The following is a 14,762-nucleotide window of genomic DNA, read 5'->3' as shown; positions in this document are numbered from 1 at the left end:
ACAGGAAGAAAAATGATTGAAAGGAAGAGAAATATTTTCACTGGGATTAGCTGCAGTAGTGTCAAGGGCTGAAGCTGAAACAAAAAAAAACAAAAAAGAATTTAAGCTCTGTATTTGGCAAAAGTATTTTTGAAGACACTAAGGTTGGCTGGACAGAGAGGAAACTGACTGCTTTTCAAGTGAATCAGCTTGACCTCCTTACTTTCCTCTCTCCTAGGCAGTTAGAGAGGTTTCTCAAAGAGAAACAGTTGGTGTCCCTTATCTTTTCATGAGTCACTAATGTTATTTGAATATTTGTCAAAATGTTACAAGATTAAAAATTCTCAAGAGCTTTTCTCCTCTAGTTTCACTCACTTCATGGACACCATTAGCCAATGGGGAGAAGGCATCCTAGCTTCTAGACAACCTGCAGGAAGGTGAAGTCAGACGAGGAATGTAATGGAGACACTGTCTGGTACCTACAAATGTTCTTGGCCAGTGCCAATTCTGAACCTACATGACAGAAGGCAGGTAGTATCCTGCACGTCAGAGCCATTAAGGTACTGCTGTAGAGGGGGTTTAGAGAAAACAAATCATCACTGGACATGACTATCAACTCAGCCCCTAAGTGGTGGGGAGATGTTGAAGATGGCACAATATTGGAACTATTTAGCTTATTCAGAAATGCCCACAGTTAGTCCTCAGGGCATTTGTTTTCATTTTCTGAGATTGTGCCTGCTTATATGGCTACAAATTAATAATTGGGTCATTGTCTCATAAACACAACACAGTAAAATATGTTGTATTCATTTATTTGTTTTGCCTGAATACCGTATTACTAGAAAGTCCACAGAGAAAACAGAAAATACTGCATACTCAATGAACTGATTTTTTTTCTCTTTCTGAGAGTCTCTTGATTTCAGAGGAAAAGAGAAAGAAAGAAAGAAAGAGAAAGGAAGAAAGAAACTGCAACTCCAGGAAAACGTTTCTTGTACCTTTCATCCTTTATTATTGTTTTGTTAAAATTTATGCTAGCTCTTACATAGACAATCTGGCTTCAGCTGCAGTCAAGAAGACTTTTCAACAGACTTAGCTGTTCCTGTTGACGGTGGGGGTTTTTTTGGTGGGCTTTGCTTGTTTTGTTTCATTTTGGGGTTTGTAATATTGTTTCTTATTTTTAAAGTTGTTATAGTGACACACACACCCCCTCCCAACTGGATATTATCATCTGGCCCCAGTGGCCTAGTTGCAAACTTCTGAGCACACCTAATCCTTGCATTCCCTTCATTGCCTTGCACAGGTATCCAGATCTATCTTAAATACTCTCAAGGCTGCTTAAAAGAAGTGGGTGTCACATAAAATCTGTTGTGCTGGCTTAGGCATTGGCAGCAGTTACCTCCAGCAGCAGACTGGACGAAACAGCCAACAAGTAGGTAAGGCAGATCTCAGCATCACAGTGATTTCCACACTGATTTGGATCACCAGAGTCCCCATGTCCAAAGTGGTTTGTATTATCAGAAATCAGACTTTGAGACTCATGCAATTAATTAGTCAAGCTCCTGTATATGGATAGAATATTTCCTATCCATATAGGAAATAATCAATGAGTGTCTCTGGATTTTCATGCTTCCCTTCTACTTCCTTAACTATAAGCATGATGTTTTGCTTGAGTTTCTTTGGTTTGTTTCTTATAGAATTTGCACTTTTCATAAGCAGAGATGAGAACTGTACAGCAAGTTGTTGCCTATTCACAGGAGAGAAAAACAGGGTTCATTCAATAAAAAGTGAAATTAAAACCCAATTCTGTTCCTCCACCAAACTTCTGAACCAAATGTTTTGAACTGTGAAATAAATAAATGTTTTGAATGGTGACTTTTGACAAAAGAGGAATTAAAACATCTTTTTAATGGAGACAACCAAAACACAATTAAATGGTGGCTGAACTAGAGCAGTAAACATATATTAAAGCAGTAAATCAATTTTTATTCAAAATTCATCCTAGTTCTCCTTTCTACTCTACCAGCTAGATTGAACTGCACACCAAAATCACAGTGTGTTTTATGTATTCTCTGAAGACTATGGAGTCTAAACATCACTAAGTTTCCTTTATAATTAATATGCTTTTGGGGAGCTCGAAGAAGCTTTTTAGAATTACAAGCAATTCACTACTTTCCCTGAACTTTGGATCAGGCCAAGACTACCTTGGACAAGATGTAACACCAAATGACTTGGCTCTCAACACAGTCTTTCAGCAAGGACCTGCAACAAGAATTTACATCTAAATCCACACAGACTTCTGTGGCACGTGACATGATTGCTCTCACAGGGAGATGATACTTCCAAGTTGTGCTATCAAGAAATATTCCCTGCCTTTGGCATAATTGTTCAGTAATATGCATTTTGTGTATGGAATAAAACAGAAATGCTGATGGGCCAGCTTTTATGGTTGCTGACACAAACTTTTTGAGCATAGCTGTATAAGATCTGCTGACACAAACCGTCTCCTTGAAAACAGCTGCAGCTGCCTGCTGCTTTGGGGAGGGGATGGGGAGTTCTTTTCTCCCTTTTTCTGCTTCCTGTGGTGAACTCCAAAATGCTAGCTGTGCTGATAGAGATGAAGTATCTACCAATAGCTGGTTTTGATATAGATGCAAAATAAAAGACAAAGTCGGTTCCCTCCTGGCTTCATCCTCCATTTGTCTTTCAGATTATTTAATACTCCCATGCTCAGCAGTATTTGAATAAGATGGACAGTTATCAAAAGTGCTCCAGTTAAAGCTGAATAAAGCATTATGCCTGTTCCTCTAAACTGAAAAATACTTAGGATAGGCAAAATTCCCACAAAGAATCAGATGCAAGGCAAGTTACTTGAAGGTTAGTGAGCATATTCAGAGAGGACAAGTGCAGCTTGAGAGGGTAAGGCAGCAGCATTTCAGGCTCTGCATTTCAGGGCATAGCTAGTGTTTAAGTGTTTTAGAAGATACTCAAGGAGCCTCCCATCTCCCTGGTTCAGCACAAATAATTAAGAGCTTATGTCTCCCCTCATCAACAACAAAGTGCTTAAGGATATGCTTAAAAGTATTTTGCTGATTTAGGGCCTCAGTGGCTTGTTTGTGAGGATCTCAATGCTGACAACTCCCCCTTGAATGTAAAAGTGCATTTGGGTCTTGGAAGAGCTCATGTACATTGCAAAGTCTTTCATAGCAGTTGCTACCACAGAAGCCTCATTGCTTAATTTAGATATGCTACAGCAATTACTGCCAAGCTGTGTCTGGGTTGATACAGCAAGCATTTTGCAATTCCAGATTTTCTTGACTTGTGAATGCTCATTTTATTGGCCCTACAGTTGCCTTAACATAGCACAAGGCCAATCTTCTGATTTCTAACAGCCCTCTTACTTACACATGTTCCAAGCTCACAGTGAAAGCAGAGCTGGTCACTCCCTCAGTAAGTCCACTCTCAGGTGTGAAGGCCTAAAGTGCAGCACTCACCAGAAAAGTTTGATCCTGCGCAAATGAAGCTTCATTAGAGAAATTACAAAAACAAACAAACAAACAAGAAACCTACCACTCCCCCCAAACCCCCCAACTAAACAAACAAAAATGCTACCACAATCACGAATTACAATTAAAAAAAATATAAAATCAGTACTTGTGTTGTAAGACACACTAAGACCAGGGTGCTAAGCCTGAGACAAATGTGCTTTCCCAATGGCTGCCACAGAAGTTGTGTGCTAGCAGACACACACAGAATTGCATTTCTGCATTCCTCCCCTCTGCCCCCATTCAAATAATAAAGATGATTTGACTTTAAATAGCATAGTCTCTGTCCAGTGAAACCCTCTGTGTTGCAGGCAGAAATCAACACAACCACACTGCTCAACTGAGCTGGTTGCAGACAGAAAGCCTAAGCAGATGAATGAAATACTGACTGCACTGATAGACAAGCCAGCACATTGCACCTTCTTCTAATGTAACAGTCCTGACCTTTACTTATGAGAAGGATAAAAAGTGAAGCCATCCACAGACCCCCCCCCCAGCACTCTGTCTTTATCTTTATTATTTATTTTAATATATAGAAATTTTTATAGAAAAAGTTATCTTGAATTTCAGCAAGGTGAAAATAGTCACTGAAAGCTCCAGGCTTAAGAGCTGTCTTCTACTTTTCCTCAAATAAAACATTTCTCTTTCCTGCACCAAAGGAATTATTTGGAGTCTCATACCATTCTTTGAAAGCCATCTCAGATGGTATAATGCTATCATCTTGTACTTTGTTGTCTTTCATCAAAGAATTTTTCCAGACTGTAGTGGGATGGAAAAGGTAGCACCTGTGGGGTGACAAAAATAAATTGAAAAGAGCTAGCAAGATGTATGGTGTGACTGTTGCTAGCCTCTGTTGGCTGTGCAGCTTGCAGCTGGAGTTTCACCTGAAAACAATCAAGGTTTGTTTTCAATCTTTCACCAGGTTGGAAGGTCTTACCTCTCCCTACCTCCAGAAATGGGGAGACAACTGGCAAAAAAGAAGTTTCTGAAACCCATGGACCAAATAACAGAAACACTGAATTACACAGATGCTGGCACATTAAGGAGAATTTTACAAAAGCAAGTCTTGTCCTTTCTGCAAGCTGTTGTAAGCATCTCTGCCTCAAACCCCTCCAAAAATAGGCCAGATCTGCTATAATTCACAGACAAGCTAGCTGAAAAGAAGGGAAAAAAAATCAGACTGCCTTAACTATCTATTGCCTAAATCCTAAACAAGCAAGGGGACAAAGCAGAGTACAGCATTCACCTTGAAGTAAATAACGTTTCTTCTCCTGAAACAGAAAACAGGAGTTATTAACCTAGGCCATGTCCCCAATCATTAAAATTTGACCTTTATTACTAGATCATTACTTCCAATTACTGCTGGTTTTTCCTCAAGGCAGTATGAGGAGTTACCTCATGTATTTGAGCCAAAGGATGAGTCCCTTGGCAGACGAAGGTTGTGTGGTAGCTGGGCAATGGCAGAGGAGGCTGGCTGACTGTACCTGACTGTAGACAATAGGTCCCACAGAGGATTGAGGAAACTATTTTATTTCTTTCAATTCCAAGGAAAAAGATGATTTTCAACCGAATGGAGAACAGTGCTGAGGGAGAGTAGCAAATTTGTGTCCTACCAAATCAGCAGCAGCACTGAAGACTGTTTTTTTATTATTACTTTTTAACATTCCAGAGGCAGCAGGGGCAGGCCCTGCCTCTGTCAGTCCTGCAGTTCACAGTGACAAAAAAAAAAATCAAAAAAAAAATCCCCAAACATAGATCCATGTTATTAAACTTATTTTCTGCTCTGTCCTCACAGACTTATTTTCTCTCTGTTCTCTTTGCCTCTGGTCCCTTTGCATCAGCCTCCCTGGGGACCAGCAGGGACACAGCTCCTGCCCTATCCCACAGCACTAGATGAACCTTACAGAACTACCTCCAAAATACTACTCTGGAGGAGGACGAAGTTTAAAGGCAGATTATCAGAAGGGTGGAGCCCCATCTGCTGAATGTTGACCTCCACATGTCTGTCAGCATCAGCAAGGATCAAGTCCTACCGTTTGGCCTTTAGAAAAATGCCTGGTTTCTTTGTGCATGACCAGCCCTTGATTAACTCTTTCCTCAGCCTTCCTTTCCTACATAAATATTGTATCCCAAATGTAACTGGATGCTTCTATATTTAAAGAAATGAAAAATTAGGATGACTTAATTTGAAAAACATACTCTCAAGCAGGATGAATGTCAAGGACTTCATCGTGTACAAGTACAGTATTTGATTTCAAGACTTGCTTTCATTTTTGAATCAAGTAAGAGACGTGCATTTCAATCTCCCACATCCCACCTGAGCCCCAGTGCCTGTGCTGCAGGTCTGCCCTCTCTGTTCACACACAAACCAGTCTGCATCCAAACACATTTCTAAAAAATCCTTTAAAAGTATAAAATATTTCCACAAAAAGACTTTGTTTTCAACAAACTGTCAAGAACTTGTCTCTGCTTAAAGTCTGTTAGTATTAAAGCAGAGTGCATTTCAAATACAATGGATTATACAAATATGAAACTGTATTTCAAAGCCCCTGTTCTAGTCACACAGACATGGTGGAGAGCTGTTCAAAATAAGCCCATGTATAGGCAGGTCCCCAGAGCCAGGCCACAAAAAAGCCAATGTCCTTGCTTGAAAAAGTGAAGCTTTCTCCCCTGCTCACCTTTTGAAGTCTCAGTTCAAATTCTCTTTAGAAAAGCAGACAACTAAAAAGCCTTAGATTGCTAAGCCATGTGAACTATCCCTACTGGTGACAGCCATATGCATTTTTCCATCTTTCTGGTTAATCTGAAGAGAAATTAATCTGGACAGTCCTGTTTCTTTAAAGTTGAGCAGGGGTATCGGAGGGGAAGGCTTTGAGGGAGCAGAGCTCAGTCTACTACTGCTGCCTTAGTGAATCTTGCTCTGTACAAGCCTCAGAGAACACGGTCCGTGACTCACTCTCTCACACACTGCAGAACTAATTGCTGGTTTAGTACTCACCCACAAAAGCCTGCAAAGGCCTCACCAAAAATCTCTGCAAAGCACAGGAATCTTCACTCAAATGGACAGAAGCAAATCCTTACTCTTCCTGCTTCCCTAGGCACAAACACAGATGAGAGAGAGAGAGAGAGAGAGAGAGAGAGAGAGAGAGAAAGGGAGTAAAACCAGCCTAATGCTGCTTTAAATGATTCCAGCAATATCAAACAGATCAAAAGAACAACATGAGCTACTAAAAAAGGAAAAAAACATAAAACATTCACCCAAACACAAAACCAAAGCATAAAAAACCCACCCAACAACCCAAAACCCAGAACTACTTCCCACAGCAATCAAGAAATAATTGTGAACTTTCTTGCACCTAAAATTCACATATATTTTTCAGATTGCTCAAACTGGGAGATGATAGCATCATCTACCTCTCCTGTCATTGCAGACTGAAGTGTGAAATAGAAATGGCATTTTTGTTAAAATACTCAAAATAAGTCTTGTTTTTAAGTTGAAGACTGCAATCGGAAGTGGCAATATATTACATTCCTTTAAAGGTAATTACCTTGCTTACTGTAAACAGTGTATTTAGCATACTACATTTGAGCATGCAGAAATAAACAAAGTCCACGTATTTGTATTTTCAAGTATGAAGCAACGTTTTTCATCTCCCACCTCTGCATTTTCACAAATTTGTTCTACTGTACATATAAAAATCTTACACTTGCCCCTGAAAGACTTTAAATCAACTCTGTTCAAGTCTCTGAGCCAGACCTCTTTATTTTTCTGCCAAGAACCTGGAGTTTCTTTTCTGGCTGCAAATAATTATTCTGTTCCTGTAGACAAAGATGTAAATCCATGCTGTTCTCCGTTTAGATTTGTCTTTGGAAATTCCATGAGGACCTTAAGGGAAAACTTTTCATTCAGTTTATCTCTCGAGTTTCCTGATCTCACAGTTCAGACATCGATTTGTCTTTAATACTCCTAATTTTTGAGAATTTTATTTTTCCCCCACTCAGAAAAGCTCAGCAATTCATAAAAAATCGTACCAGGTATTCTCAATCCAGCTACTTTTGTTCTCTGTGTTTTAGCCCTGCTCCTCTCCTATTACAAGCCATGTGATGTGGCAAGTTCACATAGCTCTAACCGAATCTCCAAACTAAAGGACAGCAAAGCCTCACTAAAGAGTATTTGGGCTAACACACTCCTCTACCTCTGCAGGAGAGGAAAAACCTTTGAGTATAGGTGAAAAGGCCCTGTTGGAATAAGATTTGCCACTGCAAGTACCAGAAAATAGATCTGTCTTAGCAGTAGAGCTTGTCTCTAAAGGTACAGAGTCACCAAGCTCCCCTCTGGTTACCTGCTAAGACTTTTTAAAAAGAGCATGAAAACTTCAGCAAGGCTAATCACAAAGGCACCTCATAGTTCTCACTTTCAACAGGGAAAGCAGGTAATAAATACTCTCTGGAGAATCCCTTTCCTGGGATCTGAAGGGCCAGAGTCTCCAGGAGTCAACATGACAGGCTTCAAGCCATGGACCTGAGGAGCTGTGGGACTTTTCATGAATGTCAGGACTTCTGTGAAGAACAGGCAAGTTTGGTCCCTCCTACTTTTGCAAATCTATACACTATGACACACACCTACTCTGAGTGGCAACCGAGACTACTGGGTTTGTCACTTCTAATTTAAAAGCTTTATGCTACACACAATTACCCCAAGGCAGTAAAACATGATCTATTTCAATTTAGATTTGATCTGCTCTTTCATGCAGGCACAAAGCATATTGTAGCTTTTAATCAATTAGAGTCCTAGGATCATTGAATTATTTAGCTTAGAAAGGTCTTCATCAAGTCCAACCATAAACCTAACCCTGCCAATTCCACTACTAAACCATGTCTCCAAGTGCCACGTCTACACATCTTTTAAATACTTCACATTAAACTGAGCACAGTCAAGCAGCAAGATCTTAATTAGCAGCTCCATTAATATCTATGCTGTGAGTATGGTCGCATACAAGAAAAAAAATTACCACTCTGCATGTTTCATCTGTACTTTGTGAACTAAGCATAAAATCTGGTGGCATCCTGACGTCCTTCAACAACTTTGCAAGTTAGGCAAGTTGCACAAAGTTCAACTATTTACAAAGCTCATAGCTATACAGAGCCATCTATTTGTAGCCAAGCTACAGAACAAATTTCATAGATCCTGAAATTATTTCATTTGTCAACATCAACCTATTCTTTGCCCATCAGAGCTGAGTTATTTTAGCAGGACTTTTTCAGAACACCTGAGCCAGCAGATGCTCTAGGCTATACAGAAACAGCTAGAGAAATGCAGCCTTCAAATGATGAAAAGCCCAGAAATCTTTGGTTGGTGACAATACCCAATTTCTCATAAACTGAATAATGAAACAAGGTCAGCTGGACACTCCCATAGCTAAAAATATACCCAGAGTCTCAAAGCAGGGTGAGGACAGCTTGGAGACAATTTCCATGGTGCCATAACTGGGCAGATCTCACCCCCTCAGCTGGCCAGGTACACCTGTACTAACTGTGACTGCCCTACAAGCACACACTTAAAACCACTAGGAGTTCTGTATGCCCTCTTCTCATCCACAGGAGGACAGAAACACAAGGAGGAGTTCTCAGCAGCCTTTACAATAACCCTGCAGTAGGTCTGTAACATCCTTTCTGCTCCCCAGCAATACAAGCAGGCAAAGCAATCTAAATCACAGGAAAGGCTGGAACACAATGAGACAAACCAGCTTGCGATGGCATGATTTTACAAAGCATACTTTATTGCAATTGAGACTGATGAACAACGTGGGGTTCTGCCTTTACAGAGGAAGTGTCATCTTTTCACAATGGAGAAAGCAGAGTCTGTCCAAAATCAGGATTAGAGCCCAGCTCCCTGCAGTATTATTTTAACAGTTTAACAACAGCACCAAGGCAGCAAACCATAAATCCCCTATTAACTTAAGGAGGAACAAAACTGGATATTCTTGTAAAGTCAGCATTGCAAACACAAGGCTTATGCAATACAGCCTCACTCTTTTCTCCTTTTTGAAGAGTTAAATAAGGTATAATTTAGCTATCATATTACACTATTTAAAATAAGCAAGTCCTCAGCTTTGTAGTTATAGACTGCACTGCTTAGCTGAAGTTTGCTTATTCTATAAAGTGTTTGATAGAAAAGCATATTTTCATTTAATTCATTCTAACATCCTTAAAACCAAAGGTCAAAAACAAGGAAACAACAGCTTAACTGTAGCTAAGTAGGTCTTGGATGGAACCCAGAGCTTTCAAGAACCAAAATCATCACAAGAGTAACAGAAACTTCAGCTTTTGCATTCTATTTAATTGAACATAATTTTTATGAGAATCAGTTTACATAAAAATATTTTTTAAAAACAGAACCTAATTTTGAAGAAAACCTGAATCAAACAGAGTGTTTGATCAGATTTTAAGTTAATGTATTTTTATGCTGTATAAACATTTGCATATGAATGAATATCTGTACTGCAGATGTTCCACACCTGTTTGCATTCTGAAGAAGGACAGTTGCTTTTCCATGTTTTTATTTCAATCACAACACAAAGAAAACTCAGATCTAGAACTCCATCTCTCATTTCAGGGAAATTATGACTGAAGTCCACATAATGTGTTTTTCTTCTTCTTCATTCAAAGCAAATTCTTTTTTCTTTTTCAATTTTGATATAGGTCTTCAAAGTAGAATAGCTTGTCATAGACTTTTGAATTCTCCTGTACTGAATTAGAATCAGTGACACTGAGATTTACTGCATAAAACAGAACTTGACTTTTGCATAAGCATTAAGGAAAATTATGTCTTTCTTACACTGCATCATCAAGGAAGTGTTTACACTTAAAATCAACATTTTATTACTTTTCACCCTTTGGATGACAAGTCAATTACCTCTTGTCTCCTTTCACCTCTCATTTCCCTCACTAGCAGGTCCTTGAAACTTTCAGTACAATATTTTTCTAATATTTCACTTGCAAATCTCAAGTTCAGGTTGCATTCTCAGTACAAGCAACAGATTTGCCTGAGTACTCCCACACGTTCTTTCTTCCTTCCCATGGTCACTCCCTATATTACCGAATGTAATGGATGTCTGACAATTACCTTGAAGGACTACGTAATCAAAAATGTAGCTTAAAAAACCCAAGCAAACCAAGACAAAAGGCTAGAAATATAGAAACACGATAACAAGAAGCTTCCTTTTCCTCATAACAAAACAATCAATGTAGCACGTTGACCCGTAACAGGCAGGAATAATATGGTCTAGGGTAGTGCCAAGAATCACTTGGAACAAGTCATTTTCGCATCTTGGCAGAACCACCCTTCAAGAAAAAAAGGCCATGCCTACAATCAGCAATTTCCCAGAGATGACTTGTGGTGGTAGCTATCCAGATTACCTCTCCATGGACCCAATCCAAAACTCATTACTGGCAACAGGCTTTTGAAACAGCCCTGTTACATCTTTTTTTCCACAATAGAAAAATTCTATGTTTAATTGATAGACTGGAAAGAATTTTCAACTCTTTGAAGTCTGGGATTAACAAGAGAAAAGGACACGTTTGCTTTTGGCTTGGCAAGCAATACCTTGGGGGGAAAAAAACCTCTGTGATCTAGAAATGATGCAATTTATACAGTGCTCAGTATGGTGCAGGTACATCAGAAGATACCTTTACAATTAAAGGTCTGGAGATAGAAAAATTACCAGTTACTCCCTTCTAGCAACACAATTTAGTTAGACTTTACCAACAAATCTTTACAGAAGAATCATAAAATGGTGTTCAAAAAATGAAAGATTTCAATTAAAACAATTTAATCTGAATTTATTTTAACACCATGCTTGCAATAGTGTTCAGACAGCATCAACAGACTAATATCAAATAAAATATTCAAAATCCTGTAATTTCACTATTTTATTGTTTTAGGATTACATAATCTATTCAAAATAAATGCTGGGGTTTTTTTTTTCTTCAGGAAACTGGCCATATTTGAAGGAACTAGTACTTTCAGTAGCATTTCAGACCACAGGACAGTGGTGGAGTAAGCAGCTGATCCACATAAAAGCTGTTTTGCTTAATTAGTTTTCAGTGGGGTCAAGACACTGAATTGGTTTGCAGTTTAAACGTATCATGTCAGTACAAAGCCAGGAAAGTGTGGGCCAGGAAAAACGTATGACAAAGTTGGGACTATTGGAGTCTTAGATGGATGAAACTGAAGATGGAATTTCACTATTCAGTGATAAGTAAGTAATATTAAATATAGAGAAATATTTTCAATTGACACAAAATAATGACTCCAAACCCAAAGCATGTCTAAATAAAAATAATATACAAACCCACACCTCAGAAATTCAGGAAGTTACCTCCATGAGGAGGTTGTCTTTCCCAGACAGCACAGTCTACATACAATCAGTATTGTCATGCAGTGGAGGAAGTAACTGTGCTCCACCATCCCCTGAAATCTCTGTCTGCCAAGGGAACCATGTGTATTAGGAAATGCTACCCCCTATCGTCTGACTAGTCTGAACAGCTAACATCTCCTTAAAACAATCATTTGCAGGGGTTAACTCTGCTTTTCTTGGAAATTACTACACAAATCATAAGCCTTCTTTTTACTTATCAATTTAGTCCTTCACTACAGCACTGTGACCTCTTACTGCTTCTTCCAATAGGAAAGCAAGACAGAGCCTGAAAAATAATTATTACTTCAAATAACTGACTTTTTTTAAGTTCTGCATGAAAGTTTGAATTCTTTCTTTCTTCATTTTGTGTAAGTACTACTTCAAACCCTTACACATTCTTTTACCTGTTGTCTTTCTACTCCCATCCCTTTACAAAACCTGAAAACTAAACTCTTCTAAAAGCCCTTATTTCCAAGATTTTATATTTAAATGTCTTTTCTAAAAAGCTGAAGCAGTAGGCTCTGAAGACATAAGAATGCTATTGCAAAAGAAACTAGACAATGATCTTTGAATCCAACTATAATATGATAAATTTCTTTTTCAAAAGGTGTGTCCCTTCCCCATAAACAAGGAAAAAGAGAAAAGCAGGAAACAATATTCTTTCTGCCAGAGTCCCTGCTTAAGAAAAGCTGCAAAACTCACTTTAAGAGTATTTAGTACCATGCCAGCAGGACATTAGATCTAAAAGGAAAATTATTTTTCAGCTTATTCTACATTCTACTTGGTTTACAGTATATAGAATGAAAGAAATACAGGAAAGAAGAGAAAGATTGCCAGGACAAAGCACAAAGTATAATACAGTCTGGGGAGCAAGTGGTAGGGAACACCAAGTGGAAAACATAAGGTATAAGACTTTTGTATCCTAATTTAATTTAGAATCGGAGTTGATGTTGACACCTCTGATTTTCTTTGAAAAGAAACTGAAATTTGAATTCCTCTAAAACCTTTTTGCCTTCTAACCTCTGTTTCTAGCACTTTTGGGTAGAAAACAAGAATTGAGTAGATCTTAGAAAAACAAGTACCAACCATTTAAGGGTGATTTTGATTAAATACAATACTGATGTGTCAACTTGAAGATGCTCACACTGCAACTTTTGTGTATCACTACCTGTAAACAAACAGTGTGACAGGTCTTTTTTAATTGCTGCTTAAGGATGGAAGCATTACAGTGTATTATTGCTACTATTTAAGTTTCCCTCAAGCCAGCAGTATAGCTAAAGCATATCATAAAGCCCTTCTGACCTTGGTCTGGACACAAGACATGGATGATATTATCACGTATAATGACATTATAATGACATAATTCATTTACTGACACCATAATGTAAAGTATGAAATACAGGCTGCCAGAAATACAGTCAACATAATATTCCATCTTTGCTCTCCAGATGATTTCCAAGGCAGGGAGAGTAAACAGCCTTCTCCCAGCTTTCTTAGTTTCCACAGCTGAGAGTGTAGGATGTTTACAATACCTGTCACTCAGAGCTCCCAAGAACAGATCAAATGTCAGCAGACCTAGTACTGACTTCATCACTGACTGCTGGAAACATGCAGATGTCATGTAATGGGAGGAAAAAATCCATACCCATGACCATATGAATCCAAATCAGTAGCAGTCCTTCGTGAACAGGTTGCAGGGTCTAAGAAAGAAGTTCAAAATAAGGCTGAGCTTCAGCATCTCCAGAGGACAGCCAGTGTTATTGCCACCATGGTACTGCAAGGCTTACTGCCAGTTCACTCCAAAATACTCTTGCATGTCTTGACGTCGTGTCTGCAGAAAACAGAGAATTCACCATTTTAATGAGTGCACATAGCAGAAAAAATGGTCTTTGCATTCTACAAGTAAGAGCTGTCATGTAATTTCCAAAGGACTGGAAGCTTTTTAACACTATTTAAAAGTGATATTTAGAGTGCTGGCTCACAGAATGCCTACACTATCTAGCTTATTTTTAATTAACAGAGGAATGATGGTTCAAGGACACTTTTGAATACTGTGATGAAAAGAATACTTTTAAAGATATAGCTTGGCAAATTGAAGAGTTTGGTTAAATAACCACATGTGGCTGTTAACAGCAGTCTAGGTGCATTTGAGATTGTACTTTCTTCTCAGAAACACTTTAATTATTCAGTTTCCTTGAAGGCATCATCTCTAAGAGGAAAATAAAAACCCAAACAAAATAAAATTAAAAAAATATATAATCCATTTAGAAAAAAGAAAAAAAAAAATCATGTAGAACAAAAGTCAAAATCCTCAGAAGAGAAAAAAAATTCCACTTAAACAGGTTTTAGTACAACATAAGAAAAACTTTGGGACAAGATTATTAATACTTTCTGCTTTAAAAAACAATGCATATGCAAAAAAAAAAAACATATTCAAGTAACCAGGGTCCCAAATTGTGTTACAGAAGCACAGCAATGTGCTTTGAAAAAAAAGTTCATCTGCTTCAAAGGTGGGAGCTTTAGCTGAGAGCACAACCCATAGAAGGGTTGCCCCAATACTAGTACAGTACTTATCATATGAACACAATTTATAGCATAGTGTACTGGCCAGTTTTCTGAGGAAACAGCTGATCTGTGGCATGAAGTATGTTTTATTTGGACCAAAGTAACTACATAGTTTTCTCCTCTACCATTATCTACATATCATTCCAGTACTTTTAAAATTCAGGATAGATATCTAAAAGGCAGTGCCTGGAGGGAATTGATTTGGTCAGGAAACACAACAGCAGAAGGAGGGGAAAAAAGGGGACTACATAATTGT

General features: G+C 38.4%; 1 long non-coding RNA gene across 1 annotated transcript in view; it reads right to left on the bottom strand.

Moving 5' to 3' along the window:
- LOC106629159 (uncharacterized) overlaps positions 1-14,762 on the bottom strand; it is a 63,095-nt gene that overhangs the window by 12,152 nt on the left and 36,181 nt on the right. Inside the window, exons 3-6 of the long non-coding RNA XR_001332320.2 lie at positions 13,587-13,772; positions 6,520-6,610; positions 4,202-4,306; positions 3,382-3,485 (exon numbers count right to left, since the gene is read on the bottom strand). This is a non-coding gene — a long non-coding RNA (uncharacterized LOC106629159). The remainder of the gene's footprint in view (positions 1-3,381; positions 3,486-4,201; positions 4,307-6,519; positions 6,611-13,586; positions 13,773-14,762) is intronic.

The sequence above is a fragment of the Pseudopodoces humilis genome, chromosome 3 (assembly GCF_049639895.1).
Source record: "Pseudopodoces humilis isolate 2021_Gansu_Grassland_sample_001 chromosome 3, ASM4963989v1, whole genome shotgun sequence".
Lineage (NCBI taxonomy): Eukaryota > Metazoa > Chordata > Aves > Passeriformes > Paridae > Pseudopodoces > Pseudopodoces humilis.
This window is presented reverse-complemented; position numbering and strand designations above follow the sequence as displayed.